General features: G+C 44.1%; 1 protein-coding gene across 1 annotated transcript in view; it reads left to right on the top strand.

The window, feature by feature from the left end:
• Nucleotides 1-3,494: 3,494 nt before the first annotated feature.
• The window catches only part of LOC142255986 (C-X-C chemokine receptor type 3-like), a 132,961-nt gene continuing 117,182 nt past the window's right edge, over nt 3,495-19,273 (top strand). Inside the window, exon 1 of the mRNA XM_075327458.1 lies at nt 3,495-3,574. The gene's annotated coding sequence lies outside the window, so the exon portion shown is untranslated. The remainder of the gene's footprint in view (nt 3,575-19,273) is intronic.

Below are 19,273 nucleotides of genomic sequence, written 5' to 3'. Positions count from 1 at the left end.
GGTCAGTGTAGAGGAAAGGAAGCCTCACTTTCTATCCCTCCTAATGGTGAAATGCAGCAAGGAAGTCCCTGAGCTTAGCTACACAGACGCTGTTATCTGTAGCTGTTAAAAACTGTTTCCACGGACCTGACTGTCACCTATGGCTTTGAGCAAGCTGTAATTAGCCCTTAAAAGGGCTGAAAGAAACTTCTATCCCTATTCTGTAGAACGCTCTGTGTATAGCGTACACAGCAGGACTGGCGACCGGAGCTGCGTGAGAGGTGACTGACACCCAGACGCAGAAGGCAGATAATGGCATGCGGGAGGAAAATGTTCGTTTTTATAATGCAAGGACATGTGACATGGACATCCTATCACACATGCCCTTGCTTGTCAGGCAAAAAGTCCACTTAGCTGTGTGTGTGTCTGGGATTGGATGACATGCTGGCCCGCCCCACTACACGCGCGCTTAGGAAAAGAAGAAAAGAAAAAAATAATTAGCCATTAGCCATTATCCCAGCAGCAGTGATCTGAACGCGCTGTCCCCGCACACCATACGCTGAAATTTCATAACAGTGTGAGTCACAGAGTGACTTATACTATTACAGCGAAAAGCCAGCTACTAATTAGCTTGGCTTTTTGCTGCTAGAACCGTTCTCGAACGTAACTCGAGCTAACGAACTTTTAGCAAAAAAGCTCGAGTTCTAGTTCGATCTAGAACAGCCCCAAAATCACTCGAACCGCGAACTGGAGAACCTCGAACCACGAACCGCGCTCAACTCTAATCAGAACGGCTGCAGCCATTAAACTAAGAGGGATACATTGTTAGATTCAGAATGTCTTTGCCTACATCTAAACTCAGGTAAGATTTAGGCTGAGTTCACATAGTAATATTATTATCATCATCATCATCATCATCATCATCGTTATTATTATTATTATTATGTTAACACAGGTAAGGGTTAGGCTGAGTTCACATATTATTATTATTATTATTACTATTATTATTTTCATAGCACAGGTAAGGGTTAGACTGAGTTCACATAATATTATTATAATTATTATTATTATTATTTTGATAACACAGGTAAGGGTTAGGCTGAGTTCACATAATATTATTATTATTATTATTATTATTATTATTATGTTATCACAGGTAAGGGTTAGGCTGAGTTCACATAATATTATTATTATTTTTATTATTATTATTATTATTTTGATAACACGTAAGGGTTAGGCTGAGTTCACATAATATTATTATTATTATTATTATTTTGATAACACAGGTAAGGGTTAGGCTGAGTTCACATAATATTATTATTATTATTATTATTATTATTATTATTATTATGTTAACACAGGTAAGGGTTAGGCTGAGTTCACATATTATTATTATTATTATTATTTTGATAACACGTAAGGGTTAGCCTGAGTTCACATAATATTATTATTATTATTATTATTATTATTTTGATAACACAGGTAAGGGTTAGGCTGAGTTCACATAATATTATTATTATTATTATTATTATTATTATTATTATTATTATTATTATTATTATTATGTTAACACAGGTAAGGGTTAGGCTGAGTTCACATATTATTATTATTATTATTATTATTATTATTATTTTGATAGCACAGGTAAGGGTTAGGCTGAGTTCACATAATATTATTATTATTATTATTTTGATAACACAGGTAAGGGTTAGGCTGAGTTCACATATTATTATTATTATTATTATTATTATTATTATTATTATTTTGATAACACAGGTAAGGGTTAGGCTGAGTTCACACTTGATTTGATATGTTAATTATAGTGATGAGCAGACTTTCAGATAACTGGGATCGGCTGATCCCGGTGATCCAGTATCTAAAAACCGATTCCAGGCCAGATTCCGATCCCCATATAAGTCTATGGGCACTAGAATCCAGCGATTAAAAATGGTAGTAGAAAGGAATGGGGGATGGGAGCTGGCGCGCTGTACTTACCGAGACACCAGCATGGCTGTACACTGCTTCCAGGCCACGCAGTCACTTCTGGTGCCCCGCATTTGGTTAATTCCATATGCATGGCTTTCTACACCCACTGGTGACTGTGATTGGTTGCAGTCAGACATTCCCCCACCCTGAGTGTCAGCGTGTCACCTGACTGCAACCAATTACAGGCGCCAGGATGGCCAATGGGAGGGGAAAACAGTGGAACTATCTGCGGGTATCGTGGTATAAAAATAAATAAATAAAACAATTGATGTAGGGACCCCCAATATTATGATACCCAGCATAGATAAAGCATATGGCTACAGGCTGCAGCTCCAAGCCCTGCACTTATCTAGGCTGTTTATCAAAATAGGAGAAACCGCATGCGGCTTTTTATTATTTAAATAAATAATTTAAAAAAAATGGTGTGCAGTCCCCTCCAATATCAATACCCAGTCATGATAAAGCCTAACAGCTGGGGGCTGGTATTTTTAGTCTGGGGAGTCCCATGGTTATTGGGAACCCCCCAGACTAAGAATAGCAGCCTGCAGCTGCCCTGGAATGATCACATCTATTAGATGCCACAAGCTCAGCGTTCTTAATTAATATTTCATAATAATTATTAATCTAATAATTAAATAATAATAATAATAATAATTATTATTATTATATTATTATTATTATTATTATTTTCAGATAACAGGCAAGGCTTAGGCTGAGTTCACATTTGATCTGATATATTATTATTATTATTATTATTATTATTATGTTTAATATCACAACTTTTGTAGCCTTGGCAGGTAAGGTTTATTCTGAGTTTAGGATTTGCGTGTTGTTTTTGTGATGGCAAACAAATGTATATTTCATCCTTTCAGTCATATATTTCCCCATTATCTAGACAAAAAACTGATGGCACACCCAAAATGCAGGCTGAACAGGTGCAAAACTGAACATGACATATAATAACAAAATTAGACAGCTGCACTCTGAAATGCTAAAGCATGCAAACCATGAATGCAAGAATATAGATTTGCAAATCTAGGAAAATTGAGATATTTAGCATACAAGAATGCCTTGACGTGGCTACTGGGCAGATGTAGAAATGGCCATTTTTGTATGCTAAATATCTCATGGTTGCATGCTTTAGCATTTCAGAGTGCAACTGTCTTTTTTTGTTAATATATTTCCCCATATCTTACATAGATTTTGGAAGCAGAAAGTCTCCACTTTGTGCATATTCTCGCGTATCAGTGAAGGAGCCGCGGATCGCTGTGTGGTGTTGTCTTTCGAAGCCAAAAGTGGCTCATGCATGACTTATAAATGTCAGGGAAATCCAGCTGGGCTTGTCTTAAGTAGATTTCCTGCACTCTGTCCTCTCGCAGCGCAGGAAAACAAGCAGGATACCTGACAAATTGTCAAAGCATATCTAGAGCGAGCAAGAACAGGGCTTGCTTATCATGGAAAGTGACAAGCCAGTGGAGACTTTACAGGACCTTGAGGTTCTTTGTGGCACCGCCGCCACCTCCAGCACAGATAAATGGCCCCCATCAGTCATTCGCAAAGTCTTAACAGACAAGCCGTGATTTTTCTTCCAATAACACGTTGTTGACAGGTACGTGGAACAGAGGCAGCTCTAATACGGGGACGCGGGGCGATGCTTGCCAGCTCATTACCACGTCTAAATCAACTAACCAGGTGTAAGCTCTTTGGGGAACCGGAGAGGGAGGACATATTATAACTATCATTGTGCAGCTCCGGCGGCTTCGCTTCTCGCACTATCACCTGTTACAAGCAGGTATGGAAAATCTCCCTTCTAATTGTTTCTCCTTTGTTGGAACGTCCATCATGTTGAGCCCTGGTGGTTTGCTTTGTTAAAATGCGAATTTAAGAAAAAAAGTATTCTTTATGCTGTTTGCGATGCTTACTGTGAATAAAAAGTGTTAAAAAGTTGCCAACTTTTCAACCACAAAAGTGTAATGATGGCAGTCACAGAGATCGTGTCTGCAACCGGGCCCAGCAGGTTAGGGGCCCAGCGTCCACCCTGCAGAGAAGCAGTGAGACAGGAGCTGCACTGGTCAGTGGCAGACCACACGGCCGCTATGGGGCCTGTGAGTCAGGGGGACCCAGTGCCAGCAGCAGCACCATGCCCCCCTCACCTGCGGGCCCTCGCCTGTCATTCCACAAAGTAGTGATGAAGGATGCAGTGGAGTGCTCCGCTCCACCCTTCATCATGCTCCTCCTGTGCCTGTGGTGACGTCACTACTGTACGACTGCTATGCTGAGACTGCAGACTGCAGGACGGGAGGACGGGAGGACCGGAGCAGCAGTGGAATGAGGAGAGGTGAGCACTTGTTTATTTATTTTTTTAAATCAGTGACACACAGTGGCCAGAGGCTTATGGGGGTGCATTAAACGGTATGGGGGCTGCATAACGCAATTTGAAGGTTACCATATACATGGACTATAGGGGGGCATTATAATACATGGAGGAGTATGGGGGTGCATTATAAAACATGGTCACCAATCGGGTACATTAAATGGCACAGGGGCTGCATAATATAATATGGAGGACTATGGGGCTGCATTAAATGGTATAAGGGTTGCATAATATAATATGGAGGACTATGTGGCTGTATTATAATTATAATATATAGAGGACTATGGTGCAGTATAATATATGGAGGACTATGGGGTGAATGATAATACATGGAGGACTATGGGAGGTACATTATCATAGTTGGAGGACTTTGGGGATTCATTATATTACATGGTGGACTATGAGGATGCATTCTGATATGAAGGGTTATGTGGGACCCATTATACTATATGGAAGGCTGTGTGGGAGCCATTATAGTATTTTAAGAGCTATATACAAGGGGGACAAAGATACAAGCAGGGGATGGCAAAGTGTTGTGTTGAGTGAAAGACTCTTTCCCTCAGCACCCAGCTTTCCCATGCTCTAATATCATGGGAAAGCTGGGTGCTGAGGTAAAGATGTATAGCAGAGCATGGGAACGCTGGGTGCTGAGGTAAAGATGTATAGCAGAGCATGGGAAAGCTGGGTGCTGAGGGAATGATGTATAGCAGAGCATGGGAAAGCTGGGTGCTGAGGTAAAGATGTATAGCAGAGCATTGGGAAAGCTGGGTGCTGAGGTAAAGATGTATAGCAGAGCATGGGAAAGCTGGGTGCTGAGGTAAAGATGTATAGCAGAGCATGGGAAAGCTGGGTGCTGAGGTAAAGATGTATAGCAGAGCATGGGAAAGCTGGGTGCTGAGGTAAAGATGTATAGCAGAGCATGGGAAAGCTGGGTGCTGAGGTAAAGATGTATAGCAGAGCATTGGGAAGCTGGGTGCTGAGAGAAGATGTATAGCAGAGCATAGGAAAGCTGGGTGCTGAGGTAAAGATGTATAGCAGAGCATGGGAAAGCTGGGTGCTGAGGTAAAGATGTATAGCAGAGCATGGGAAAGCTTGGTGCTGAGGTAAAGATGTATAGCAGAGCATGGGAAAGCTGGGTGCTGAGGTAAAGATGTATAGCAGAGCATTGGGAAGCAGTGTGCTGATAGAAAAAGGGATTTCAGATCATGGGAAACATGAGTCAGTGTCGGTTGGAGGGGCCAGGTGCAAACTTTGCACTGGGGCCCATCAAACTCTACTTATGGCACTGCTTGTTTCTCTAGTTTTCATTAGTTTTTGATTTTTTTTCAAGTCACTTTTTGCTTATTTTTACTTGTGTTATTCATCCTCAAAATTACTCATGTGTTTCATTAATTTTACTCTATTTATGTATGACAGAGTTTTGTTTTTTCCTTAGTCTGTCTTTTTCTGTGGTTTTGACACTCTCATTTTCTGTCTCTCCCTGGGTGAGGGGGAACTAGATCAGAACTGGTCAGAAGCTGGGCCAGAAAGGCGACTCAGGCCTCTCCACCATCAGGAGTATCACTGAGAATAGGAATAGCATAAGGCCCCCCCTAGCTTAAGGAACAGCTTAAGGGCCCCTTTGTTGGCCAGAATATTAAGTGAAGGGAAGGTTTTGGAGAACAAATAATATAATAACCCTTAAAAACATATCAGGGCCAGGAAGAAGACAAAGGCATCACCACCATTAGGAGTAGTAGGCGCAAAAGGTACAATTTTTGCTAAATGTCCCAAATTTTGCACAATAAAAAAATTCAAGCGTACATAAAATCACTCTAGCGTGAGAGTTCAGTACATTTTTGCAATAATAAAAAATATAAGTAATTTTTTAAAAGGGCACAATCTGGAAAACCTCAACCTTGCCCGAAATGGTAAGCATAAAACAACCCAACAACATGATAATGCATATAAATAGACTATAAAAAAGGCATGGATTACAAGAAGAAATGAAAAATAGGCAAAAAAAAAAGACGAAAATGCAATAATGGATCAGGTCCTAAATCTTTAACCCTGAAGAAAGAAAGCAAAGCTTTATCCCGATGCATCAATCTTACACGGAATGTTTACTCGTTCCTTCTGTTACGTAAAGCCACTTTGTAATGCGTCTCCTCATCCATATGGCGAATGCTTCTCTTGGTGAAGTTCCGTCGGCTTTGTGTCTTCCCATGAAGGTGACTTTCCGCTGAATAGGAAACAATGGGGACATTGTGAGAACGTTCTTGCAGGCTTTCTCCTATTGATCACATTGTGTTTCCAAACCTGCCATTGACTTCACCGAGTGGGGAATTCAATCAGACGGCACTTAACCCGCGCTTTTTATGAGGGCGTCTTTGTCTGATTGGGAGCAGAATGTGCGTGGTGCCAAGAGGAGCCGGATGGAATTTATTTCTAAGACGAAAAATAAATACAAAACTATTTTAGAAGAATGCAATCAAGTTCCTTCGTATTGATCATTTTATCCCCATGTTCTTCTTTGGCACTGGTTATCCTCAGCTCGTTGGTTCCTAAACTGAAAACTAGAAACACAGAACTTTCTAGAACCAAAATATGCCATTTCTACCACCCCATCCAATTTAGCCATTAGGACAAAAATATTAAAGCGACGGTCCATCCCGGGACCAAAAAATGACTACAGATATCTCATCTTAGGTCACTCGGTGCTCTCCATTTGTTTACCATTGGCTCCTCTGCACAGATTGGCGATCCGTTCCTTCTGCTTCCAATATGGCCACCATAATGGCCTTGGGAGTGCAGTGGGGAGCCTATGGCCACCATAATGGCCTTGGGAGTGCAGTGGGGAGCCTATGGCCACCATAATGGCCTTTGGAGTGCAGTGGGGAGCCTATGGCCACCATAATGGCCTTGGGAGTCCAGTGGAGAGCCTATGGCCACCATAATGGCCTTGGGAGTGCAATGGGGAGCCTCCTCTGACTTTTCTATCCTGCAACACAGGAAAGGCAGAAGACTGAGGTGTTTTTTTTAACACTGTAGTACCTATGGCCGTTATGAATGGAGGAGAAACGGAACGCCGATCTGAGCAGAGGAGTCAAGTGGATGGTACCCGGTAGGATGGAGGAGGAATGGAACACTGATATGAGCAGAGGAGTCAAGTGGAGGGTACCTAGTAGGATGGAGGAGGAATGGAATGCCGATCTGAGCAGAGGAGTCAAGTGGAGGGTTCCCGGTAGGATGGAGGAGGAATGGAACGCCGATCTGAGCAGAGGAGTCAAGTGGAAGGTTCCCGGTAGGATGGAGGAGGAATGGAACGCCGATCTAAGCAGAGGAGTCAAGTGGAGGGTTCCAGGTAGGATGGAGGAGGAATGGAACACCGATCTGAGCAGAGGAGTCAAGTGGAGGGTCCTAGGTAGGATGGAGAAGGAATGGAATGCCGATCTGAGCAGAGGAGTCAAGTGGAGGGTCCTAGGTAGGATGGAGAAGGAATGGAACGCCGATCTGAGCAGAGGAGTCAAGTGGAGGGTGCCCGGTAGGATGGAGGAGGAATGGAATGCCGATCTGAGCAGAGGAGTCAAGTGGAGGGTTCTCGGTAGGATGGAGGAGGAATGGAACACCGATCTGAGCAGAGGAGTCAAGTGGAGGGTCCTAGGTAGGATGGAGAAGGAATGGAACGCCGATCTGAGCAGATGAGTCTAGTGGAGGGTACCCGGTAGGATGGAGGAGGAATGGAACGCCGATCTGAGCAGAGGAGTCTAGTGGAGGGTACCCGGTAGGATGGAGGAGGAATGGAACGTTGATCTGAGCGGAGGAAGCAAGTTGACATTGGCATTCAGGGTAACAGAAGATGGACCTCTAAGCTGACCCTCAAACTAGGGGCCCTAAGCTGTCTCTTATCCCAGAGGTAAGGTTGATGGTAGCTAGGTCTGGGTCCCCTGCATGTACCTAACTCCTGTTTGAGCCCTGATCTTACACCTCCTCTCCCCCCACCCCAGAAGTAGGCCAGGACTGGAAAAACAAACCCCACAAATAACACAGATAGAGGAAAGAACCAAAATTCATGCACACAGCAACCTGACACAAGGAAAGACAACATGAAGCCAGGAAGAAATAAACACAGGAAGGAAATAAACTAATTAATGGGGATATTTCCACAGCACACAACAGGTCACCAAGTTCTGGATCACAATAATAAGGACCGATACGCAGGACCAACGCTGAAGCTATATCCAGCGACCAGCAACAGGATCCAGAACCTTATAAAGGGTGAGTGGTCATTAGCAGCCTGAGCTCTTAGCAGCAGTTCACAAGCCAGCATGACACAAGTGGAGGGTATCAGGTACGGTCACTGTACATGACCAATGTAGACATTAATTTTCAGTGCCAGGGTTGACGAAATATCTTAAACAGAAGAGAACCTCATGAGACCGCATTGTAAATCAGTGTTTTATCAGCAGAAGATTATCACTACAGGACTAGGTGTCTCATGCCTCTTCATCCAACTCCGCCCCCACGATTGCACAGCAGCATTCTGTCAATGTACAGTGTACATGGAAAGCAGACAATCAGTGGTGTGGGCAGGGTTATACAGGGATCAGCAGACAAAACAGAGATTCTAGCCAATCAATGGTGTGGGTGGGGTTAAACAAGGCTCAGCAGAGAAAACAGACATTCTAGCCAATCAGTGGTGTGAACGGGGTTAACCAAGGCTCAGCAGAGAAAACAGATATTCTAGCCAATCAGTGGTGTGGTTGGGGTTAACCAAGGCTCAGCAGAGAAAACAGATATTCTAGCCAATCAGTGGTGTGGGTTGAGTTAAACAAGGCTCAGCAGAGAAAACAGAGATTCTAGCCAATCAGTGATGTGGGTGGGGTTAAACAAGACTCAGCAGAGAAAACAGAGATTCTAGCCAATCAGTGGAGTGGGTGGGGTTAAACAAGACTCAGCAGAGAAAACAGAGATTCTAGCCAATCAGTGGTGTGGGTGGGATTAAACAAGACTCAGGAGATAAAACAGAGATTCTAGCCAATCAGTGGTGTGGGCAGGGTTAAACAAGGCTCAGCAGAGAAAACAGATATTCTAGCCAATCAGTGGTGTGGGCGGAGTTAAACAGGGCTCAGCAGAGGAAACAGAGATTCTAGCTAATCAGTGGTGTGGGTGGGGTTAAACAGGGCTCAGCAGAAAAAACAGAGATTCTAGCCAATTAGTGGTGTGGGCGGAGTTATACAGGGCTTGGGAGAGAAAACAGGGATTCTATCAAAATTACAATAAGTGACATATCGCTGGAATCAGGGTCTAAACCCCTACATCATGTAGTTTTCAGATTACACAGCAAAAACCTGCTGACAGATTCCTTTTAAAGGTATTATAGGTAAAGGGATGGCTATTAAAGCAATTTTCTTACATTTAAACTGATACTTTAAATTACAGGTCACTCTTTTAGTGACCCTTTATTTGGGGACTGTAGCTACAACCATATGGCAGTGATATTCCCACATTTTGCCCATTTTGCAGCGTTTACGTTGTATTTCTGGGCCACATAGTACCAAAACAGCTGGACAGCCTCAGGTTGCTTACCTCCGCCCTAAGTCATGCATAAGCAATGATCAGCACAGCTGTTCTTGAATGCCATTTCCCATAATGCTCAGTCAAGCGCAGAGTCCCAAATTGCCACCGGCTCATTTCTTTAATAGTATAGTTCCTGCGTTCTATAGAACATATTGAAATTTCATGCACTTCAGGATGTTGCTAAACTCTTAAAAACTTTGCAAATAAAAAGTGATTTTTTAATCTAATGGAAAAAAAAAACCACAACTGCTCCAGAAAGTAGCGGAAGTTTCTGATAAGGTTTAATGCACAAGGTATGGGGCTTCATAGCAGTAGTGCCTATATATATATATATATATATATATACAGTGCCTACAAGTAGTATTCAACCCCCTGCAGATTTAGCAGGTTTACACATTCGGAATAACTTGGCATTGTGACATTTGGACTGTAGATCAGCCTGGAAGTGTGAAATGCACTGCAGCAAAAAAGAATGTTATTTCTTTTTTTTTTTTTTTTTTAAATTGTGAAATGTTTATTCAGAGGGTCATTTATCATTCAACCCCTCAATCCACCAGAATTCTGTTTGGGTCCCCTAAAGTATTAAGAAGTATTTCAGGCACAAAGAACAATGAGATTCACATGTTTGGATTAATTATCTCTTTTTCCAGCCTTTTCTGACTAATTAAGACCCTCCCCAAACTTGTGAACAGCACTCATATTTGGTCAACATGGGAAAGACAAAGGAGCATTCCAAGGCCATCAGAGACAAGATCGTGGAGGGTCACAAGGCTGGCAAGGGGTACAAAACCCTTTCCAAGGAGTTGGGCCTACCTGTCTCCACTGTTGGGAGCATCATCCGGAAGTAGAAGGCTTATGGAACTACTATTAGCCTTCCACGGCCTGGACAGCCTTTGAAAGTTTCCACCCGTGCCGAGGCCAGGCTTGTCCGAAGAGGCTTTTTTTATTTTACTTGTCCCCCTAGTGGACTATAAGGATCAGTAGTCTGATCGCTCATTTATTTCTCTTGATTAGAGTAGAGACTAAATGTGTGTTATTTTTTTAATTTTTTTAACCCTTTAATTTTCAATGGGGCGAATAGGAGGTGATTTGAACTTTTAGAGTTTTTTATAATTTTTTCAAACTTATTTTTTTCTTTTTTTTATTTTACTTGTCCCTCTAGTGGACTATAAGGATCAGCAGTCTGATAGCTCATTTATTTCTCTTGATTAGAGCAGAGACCAAATGTGTGTGTTAGTTTTTAATTTTTTTAACCCTTTAATTTTCAATGGGGCGAATAGGAGGTGATTTGAACTTTTAGGGTTTTTTAAAAAAATTTTAAAACTTTTTTTATTTTTTTTTATTTTACTTGTCCCCCTAGTGGACTATAAGGATCAGCAGTCTGATCGCTCATTTATTTCTCTTGATTAGAGCAGTACCCCTGTTTGCTGAAACAGGAACTAGGTCATGACAGCATCACATGACCCTGTGCTCCCTCTAGTGGTGAAAGAAATCAGAATTTCCTCATTGATCTTAAAGGCACTTAAACCTTTGTATCAACCCAAGAAAAGCTGCAGATGCTAACAGTACTTAACATTGAAATAGACATGTAAATGATAAAACAATGGAAACAAATTTTTTAAATATGTCCTAATTAATTCAGTATGGAATATGAGCACATTTACAGTCTTGGCTGCTACGGTATCAATGAGGTCATTGATTGTCGTCTGAGAAAGGTTCTGCACTTGGGTCTGAAAATCCTCAATATCTGCTGCTTTCAGCTCCCTGTGCAATTGCCAACCAATGACATACCAGATGTGCTCAAGTCCAGATGTGCTACAGTCCATGGATGCCCATTTAGGCCACACAGGTTGTTTATTAGCACCAGCAACATGCAGCCTTGTGTTATCATGTTGAATAATGGTTCTTAGAACACTGGAGAAATGGACGAATTACTTGTTCCACCACCAAATCAATGCAATGTGGAACTGTTATATTTGTGGCCACCACTAGGGGGAGCTGACGGCATACTGTTCTACTTTAAAGTCCAGCAACAGTATGCATTAAGCTTATAGGCTCCCTCTAGTGGTGGCTAAGAGAAGTCAGAATTTGAACAAACATTTATTAGTTTGAGTTCTGTATCTGTAAAACTGAGCTAATGCTATAAAAATATATTGGAAAATTAATCAATTTGCAAATTTGATTCTATATAGATTAAATTATTAAAATTTTGTTAATGGGTGGACAATCACTTTAAGGCACATCGGTTCTTAAGTAAAAGTTTATATAAGTGTAGGAGTGTCATGGTGTAGAGATGGAAAATTATGCTCTGCCAGGGTGCCAGATTTGCACAAAAAAAATCAACATTTTGACAAATGCAGATTTTCAGATTTAATTCCACTCAAATCTGCTCTAATTCTAGGTAGAACCCAAGTGATAATGGTAGAATTTTTCCTACTCATATAAGACCATGCCCTCATATGGAGAGACCGATTGTAGAGCTGGTGTCACAGAAGGGATGCCGATTTTTTCACCGCCCCGACCGGGTTGTGTCCTCGGCTGCAGTCCTCCACCTGTCCACATGTGCTGCTGCCTCCTTCCCTTCCTGGGACCCGTGTACGCATCCCAGGTCTCCTGAGAGTATTATAAGGGCACGCACACACACACTGGCCATCTTCTTAAAGAGCCTGCTTGCTATTTCCAGGAAATGCCTTTCAGTCCAAGGCTGAGAGATACTATGTATTTAAGGCACCCTCCCATTAGGGGAGGTGCCTGCACAATGACCTTAGTTTGTTAGTAAACCAGGCTGCTGCTACAGTAGAGAGTTGTCAAGTTCCTCTGCTCTTGTCCTGTTATCCCTGTGCCTGTCACCTGTACCTGCCTTCCCATATCTATCTGTCTCTGGTGTGCCACCATACCTGTCCATACCCACCTGCCTGTCTTTCTCAGCCATGTGTCTTTGCCTGGGGGTTAGCTGCCACAGTGCTGGTCACTGCCCTGGAAGTAGTACGTGGTGTTTGCCTCTCGGTAGGTGCTTAGTTAAGCCCCTCCCACTAAAAGATAAGCCCGGGTACCCCTGTGGTTTAGTGGGTCCACTAACCCCGCTCGCGTGCCCTATACTGGCTGCGAGCGCTACACCGTTAATGCATATATTTACTGTAAAATTTGGAGTTGTGCTGCAAACATTGAATTACGTGTTCCTACTGCACATCCCTGTGATGGTGGGACATGGGTGGTTGTGTATCATGTTGTGTAGGTTTGTATTTTAGGCGTGCTTTACTGTCCATTCTGTATTCCTTGTGTGTACATTGTCCTGTTTGCAGGTTTAATCCCTCCTCTGCCGGGCTTTTGTTCTTAAGTCTAGGGAAGGGAGCCTGGGATCCACCTAAACTCTCTGCTTACCTGAAGAATTGGTCAGTCTGTTTGAGAACTTCAAGAGAAGCAGGACGAGTCATTCTCTGGGGCAGAAGCTGCAGCTTCCCAGAGAGACCTCCTTTACTGGAGAGACAATTTGAATATTTCCCAGAGGGGCATTGCAGCTATAAGTCCCCTTACCTGGCAGCCAGACTGGCTTGCAAAGTCTCCTTAAGGAGAATAGTGTTCCCCCGTGGTCCCCACATAGCTTTCTCATGAGCCAGATCAGACACCCCCATACTTTGCACTGACGAGGGGCAAGCACCCCGAAACACCGTGTCTGCAAATTGGGATTCTGATCTGGCTTATATATCCTGAGTCATATTGCAATGGATTGTTGAAAATCCACTTGTGACTTTTAGGATCGCTACTTCCAATAGGTGGCGCTGTGCTAGAGTTTGTCTCCTTTACTGGAGAGACAATTTGAATATTTCCCAGAGGGGCATTGCAGCTATAAGTCCCCTTACCTGGCAGCCAGACTGGCTTGCAAAGTCTCCTTAAGGAGAATAGTGTTCCCCCGTGGTCCCCACATAGCTTTCTCATGAGCCAGATCAGACACCCCCATACTTTGCACTGACGAGGGGCAAGCACCCCGAAACACCGTGTCTGCAAATTGGGATTCTGATCTGGCTTATATATCCTGAGTCATATTGCAATGGATTGTTGAAAATCCACTTGTGACTTTTAGGATCGCTACTTCCAATAGGTGGCGCTGTGCTAGAGTTTGTCTCCTTTACTGGAGAGACAATTTGAATATTTCCCAGAGGGGCATTGCAGCTATAAGTCCCCTTACCTGGCAGCCAGACTGGCTTGCAAAGTCTCCTTAAGGAGAATAGTGTTCCCCCGTGGTCCCCACATAGCTTTCTCATGAGCCAGATCAGACACCCCCATACTTTGCACTGACGAGGGGCAAGCACCCCGAAACACCGTGTCTGCAAATTGGGATTCTGATCTGGCTTATATATCCTGAGTCATATTGCAATGGATTGTTGAAAATCCACTTGTGACTTTTAGGATCGCTACTTCCAATAGGTGGCGCTGTGCTAGAGTTTGTCTCCTTTACTGGAGAGACAATTTGAATATTTCCCAGAGGGGCATTGCAGCTATAAGTCCCCTTACCTGGCAGCCAGACTGGCTTGCAAAGTCTCCTTAAGGAGAATAGTGTTCCCCCGTGGTCCCCACATAGCTTTCTCATGAGCCAGATCAGACACCCCCATACTTTGCACTGACGAGGGGCAAGCACCCCGAAACACCGTGTCTGCAAATTGGGATTCTGATCTGGCTTATATATCCTGAGTCATATTGCAATGGATTGTTGAAAATCCACTTGTGACTTTTAGGATCGCTACTTCCAATAGGTGGCGCTGTGCTAGAGTTTGTCTCCTTTACTGGAGAGACAATTTGAATATTTCCCAGAGGGGCATTGCAGCTATAAGTCCCCTTACCTGGCAGCCAGACTGGCTTGCAAAGTCTCCTTAAGGAGAATAGTGTTCCCCCGTGGTCCCCACATAGCTTTCTCATGAGCCAGATCAGACACCCCCATACTTTGCACTGACGAGGGGCAAGCACCCCGAAACACCGTGTCTGCAAATTGGGATTCTGATCTGGCTTATATATCCTGAGTCATATTGCAATGGATTGTTGAAAATCCACTTGTGACTTTTAGGATCGCTACTTCCAATAGGTGGCGCTGTGCTAGAGTTTGTCTCCTTTACTGGAGAGACAATTTGAATATTTCCCAGAGGGGCATTGCAGCTATAAGTCCCCTTACCTGGCAGCCAGACTGGCTTGCAAAGTCTCCTTAAGGAGAATAGTGTTCCCCCGTGGTCCCCACATAGCTTTCTCATGAGCCAGATCAGACACCCCCATACTTTGCACTGACGAGGGGCAAGCACCCCGAAACACCGTGTCTGCAAATTGGGATTCTGATCTGGCTTATATATCCTGAGTCATATTGCAATGGATTGTTGAAAATCCACTTGTGACTTTTAGGATCGCTACTTCCAATAGGTGGCGCTGTGCTAGAGTTTGTCTCCTTTACTGGAGAGACAATTTGAATATTTCCCAGAGGGGCATTGCAGCTATAAGTCCCCTTACCTGGCAGCCAGACTGGCTTGCAAAGTCTCCTTAAGGAGAATAGTGTTCCCCCGTGGTCCCCACATAGCTTTCTCATGAGCCAGATCAGACACCCCCATACTTTGCACTGACGAGGGGCAAGCACCCCGAAACACCGTGTCTGCAAATTGGGATTCTGATCTGGCTTATATATCCTGAGTCATATTGCAATGGATTGTTGAAAATCCACTTGTGACTTTTAGGATCGCTACTTCCAATAGGTGGCGCTGTGCTAGAGTTTGTCTCCTTTACTGGAGAGACAATTTGAATATTTCCCAGAGGGGCATTGCAGCTATAAGTCCCCTTACCTGACAGCCAGACTGGCTTGCAAAGTCTCCTTAAGGAGAATAGTGTTCCCCCGTGGTCCCCACATAGCTTTCTCATGAGCCAGATCAGACACCCCCATACTTTGCACTGACGAGGGGCAAGCACCCCGAAACACCGTGTCTGCAAATTGGGATTCTGATCTGGCTTATATATCCTGAGTCATATTGCAATGGATTGTTGAAAATCCACTTGTGACTTTTAGGATCGCTACTTCCAATAGGTGGCGCTGTGCTAGAGTTTGTCTCCTTTACTGGAGAGACAATTTGAATATTTCCCAGAGGGGCATTGCAGCTATAAGTCCCCTTACCTGGCAGCCAGACTGGCTTGCAAAGTCTCCTTAAGGAGAATAGTGTTCCCCCGTGGTCCCCACATAGCTTTCTCATGAGCCAGATCAGACACCCCCATACTTTGCACTGACGAGGGGCAAGCACCCCGAAACACCGTGTCTGCAAATTGGGATTCTGATCTGGCTTATATATCCTGAGTCATATTGCAATGGATTGTTGAAAATCCACTTGTGACTTTTAGGATCGCTACTTCCAATAGGTGGCGCTGTGCTAGAGTTTGTCTCCTTTACTGGAGAGACAATTTGAATATTTCCCAGAGGGGCATTGCAGCTATAAGTCCCCTTACCTGGCAGCCAGACTGGCTTGCAAAGTCTCCTTAAGGAGAATAGTGTTCCCCCGTGGTCCCCACATAGCTTTCTCATGAGCCAGATCAGACACCCCCATACTTTGCACTGACGAGGGGCAAGCACCCCGAAACACCGTGTCTGCAAATTGGGATTCTGATCTGGCTTATATATCCTGAGTCATATTGCAATGGATTGTTGAAAATCCACTTGTGACTTTTAGGATCGCTACTTCCAATAGGTGGCGCTGTGCTAGAGTTTGTCTCCTTTACTGGAGAGACAATTTGAATATTTCCCAGAGGGGCATTGCAGCTATAAGTCCCCTTACCTGGCAGCCAGACTGGCTTGCAAAGTCTCCTTAAGGAGAATAGTGTTCCCCCGTGGTCCCCACATAGCTTTCTCATGAGCCAGATCAGACACCCCCATACTTTGCACTGACGAGGGGCAAGCACCCCGAAACACCGTGTCTGCAAATTGGGATTCTGATCTGGCTTATATATCCTGAGTCATATTGCAATGGATTGTTGAAAATCCACTTGTGACTTTTAAGATCGCTACTTCCAATAGGTGGCGCTGTGCTAGAGTTTGTCTCCTTTACTGGAGAGACAATTTGAATATTTCCCAGAGGGGCATTGCAGCTATAAGTCCCCTTACCTGGCAGCCAGACTGGCTTGCAAAGTCTCCTTAAGGAGAATAGTGTTCCCCCGTGGTCCCCACATAGCTTTCTCATGAGCCAGATCAGACACCCCCATACTTTGCACTGACGAGGGGCAAGCACCCCGAAACACCGTGTCTGCAAATTGGGATTCTGATCTGGCTTATATATCCTGAGTCATATTGCAATGGATTGTTGAAAATCCACTTGTGACTTTTAGGATCGCTACTTCCAATAGGTGGCGCTGTGCTAGAGTTTGTCTCCTTTACTGGAGAGACAATTTGAATATTTCCCAGAGGGGCATTGCAGCTATAAGTCCCCTTACCTGGCAGCCAGACTGGCTTGCAAAGTCTCCTTAAGGAGAATAGTGTTCCCCCGTGGTCCCCACATAGCTTTCTCATGAGCCAGATCAGACACCCCCATACTTTGCACTGACGAGGGGCAAGCACCCCGAAACACCGTGTCTGCAAATTGGGATTCTGATCTGGCTTATATATCCTGAGTCATATTGCAATGGATTGTTGAAAATCCACTTGTGACTTTTAGGATCGCTACTTCCAATAGGTGGCGCTGTGCTAGAGTTTGTCTCCTTTACTGGAGAGACAATTTGAATATTTCCCAGAGGGGCATTGCAGCTATAAGTCCCCTTACCTGGCAGCCAGACTGGCTTGCAAAGTCTCCTTAAGGAGAATAGTGTTCCCCCGTGGTCCCCACATAGCTTTCTCATGAGCCAGATCAGACACCCCCATACTTTGCACTGACGAGGGGCAAGCACCCCGAAACACCGTGTCTGCAAATTGGGATTCTGATCTGGCTTATATATCCTGAGTCATATTGCAATGGATTGTTGAAAATCCACTTGTGACTTTTAGGATCGCTACTTCCAATAGGTGGCGCTGTGCTAGAGTTTGTCTCCTTTACTGGAGAGACAATTTGAATATTTCCCAGAGGGGCATTGCAGCTATAAGTCCCCTTACCTGGCAGCCAGACTGGCTTGCAAAGTCTCCTTAAGGAGAATAGTGTTCCCCCGTGGTCCCCACATAGCTTTCTCATGAGCCAGATCAGACACCCCCATACTTTGCACTGACGAGGGGCAAGCACCCCGAAACACCGTGTCTGCAAATTGGGATTCTGATCTGGCTTATATATCCTGAGTCATATTGCAATGGATTGTTGAAAATCCACTTGTGACTTTTAGGATCGCTACTTCCAATAGGTGGCGCTGTGCTAGAGTTTGTCTCCTTTACTGGAGAGACAATTTGAATATTTCCCAGAGGGGCATTGCAGCTATAAGTCCCCTTACCTGGCAGCCAGACTGGCTTGCAAAGTCTCCTTAAGGAGAATAGTGTTCCCCCGTGGTCCCCACATAGCTTTCTCATGAGCCAGATCAGACACCCCCATACTTTGCACTGACGAGGGGCAAGCACCCCGAAACACCGTGTCTGCAAATTGGGATTCTGATCTGGCTTATATATCCTGAGTCATATTGCAATGGATTGTTGAAAATCCACTTGTGACTTTTAGGATCGCTACTTCCAATAGGTGGCGCTGTGCTAGAGTTTGTCTCCTTTACTGGAGAGACAATTTGAATATTTCCCAGAGGGGCATTGCAGCTATAAGTCCCCTTACCTGGCAGCCAGACTGGCTTGCAAAGTCTCCTTAAGGAGAATAGTGTTCCCCCGTGGTCCCCACATAGCTTTCTCATGAGCCAGATCAGACACCCCCATACTTTGCACTGACGAGGGGCAAGCACCCCGAAACACCGTGTCTGCAAATTGGGATTCTGATCTGGCTTATATATCCTGAGTCATATTGCAATGGATTGTTGAAAATCCACTTGTGACTTTTAGGATCGCTACTTCCAATAGGTGGCGCTGTGCTAGAGTTTGTCTCCTTTACTGGAGAGACAATTTGAATATTTCCCAGAGGGGCATTGCAGCTATAAGTCCCCTTACCTGGCAGCCAGACTGGCTTGCAAAGTCTCCTTAAGGAGAATAGTGTTCCCCCGTGGTCCCCACATAGCTTTCTCATGAGCCAGATCAGACACCCCCATACTTTGCACTGACGAGGGGCAAGCACCCCGAAACACCGTGTCTGCAAATTGGGATTCTGATCTGGCTTATATATCCTGAGTCATATTGCAATGGATTGTTGAAAATCCACTTGTGACTTTTAGGATCGCTACTTCCAATAGGTGGCGCTGTGCTAGAGTTTGTCTCCTTTACTGGAGAGACAATTTGAATATTTCCCAGAG

This window comes from Anomaloglossus baeobatrachus, chromosome 11, assembly GCF_048569485.1.
Source record: "Anomaloglossus baeobatrachus isolate aAnoBae1 chromosome 11, aAnoBae1.hap1, whole genome shotgun sequence".
Taxonomy (NCBI): domain Eukaryota; kingdom Metazoa; phylum Chordata; class Amphibia; order Anura; family Aromobatidae; genus Anomaloglossus; species Anomaloglossus baeobatrachus.
Note: the sequence above shows the minus strand (reverse complement) of the source record. Positions and strands in the feature narration are given on the sequence as shown.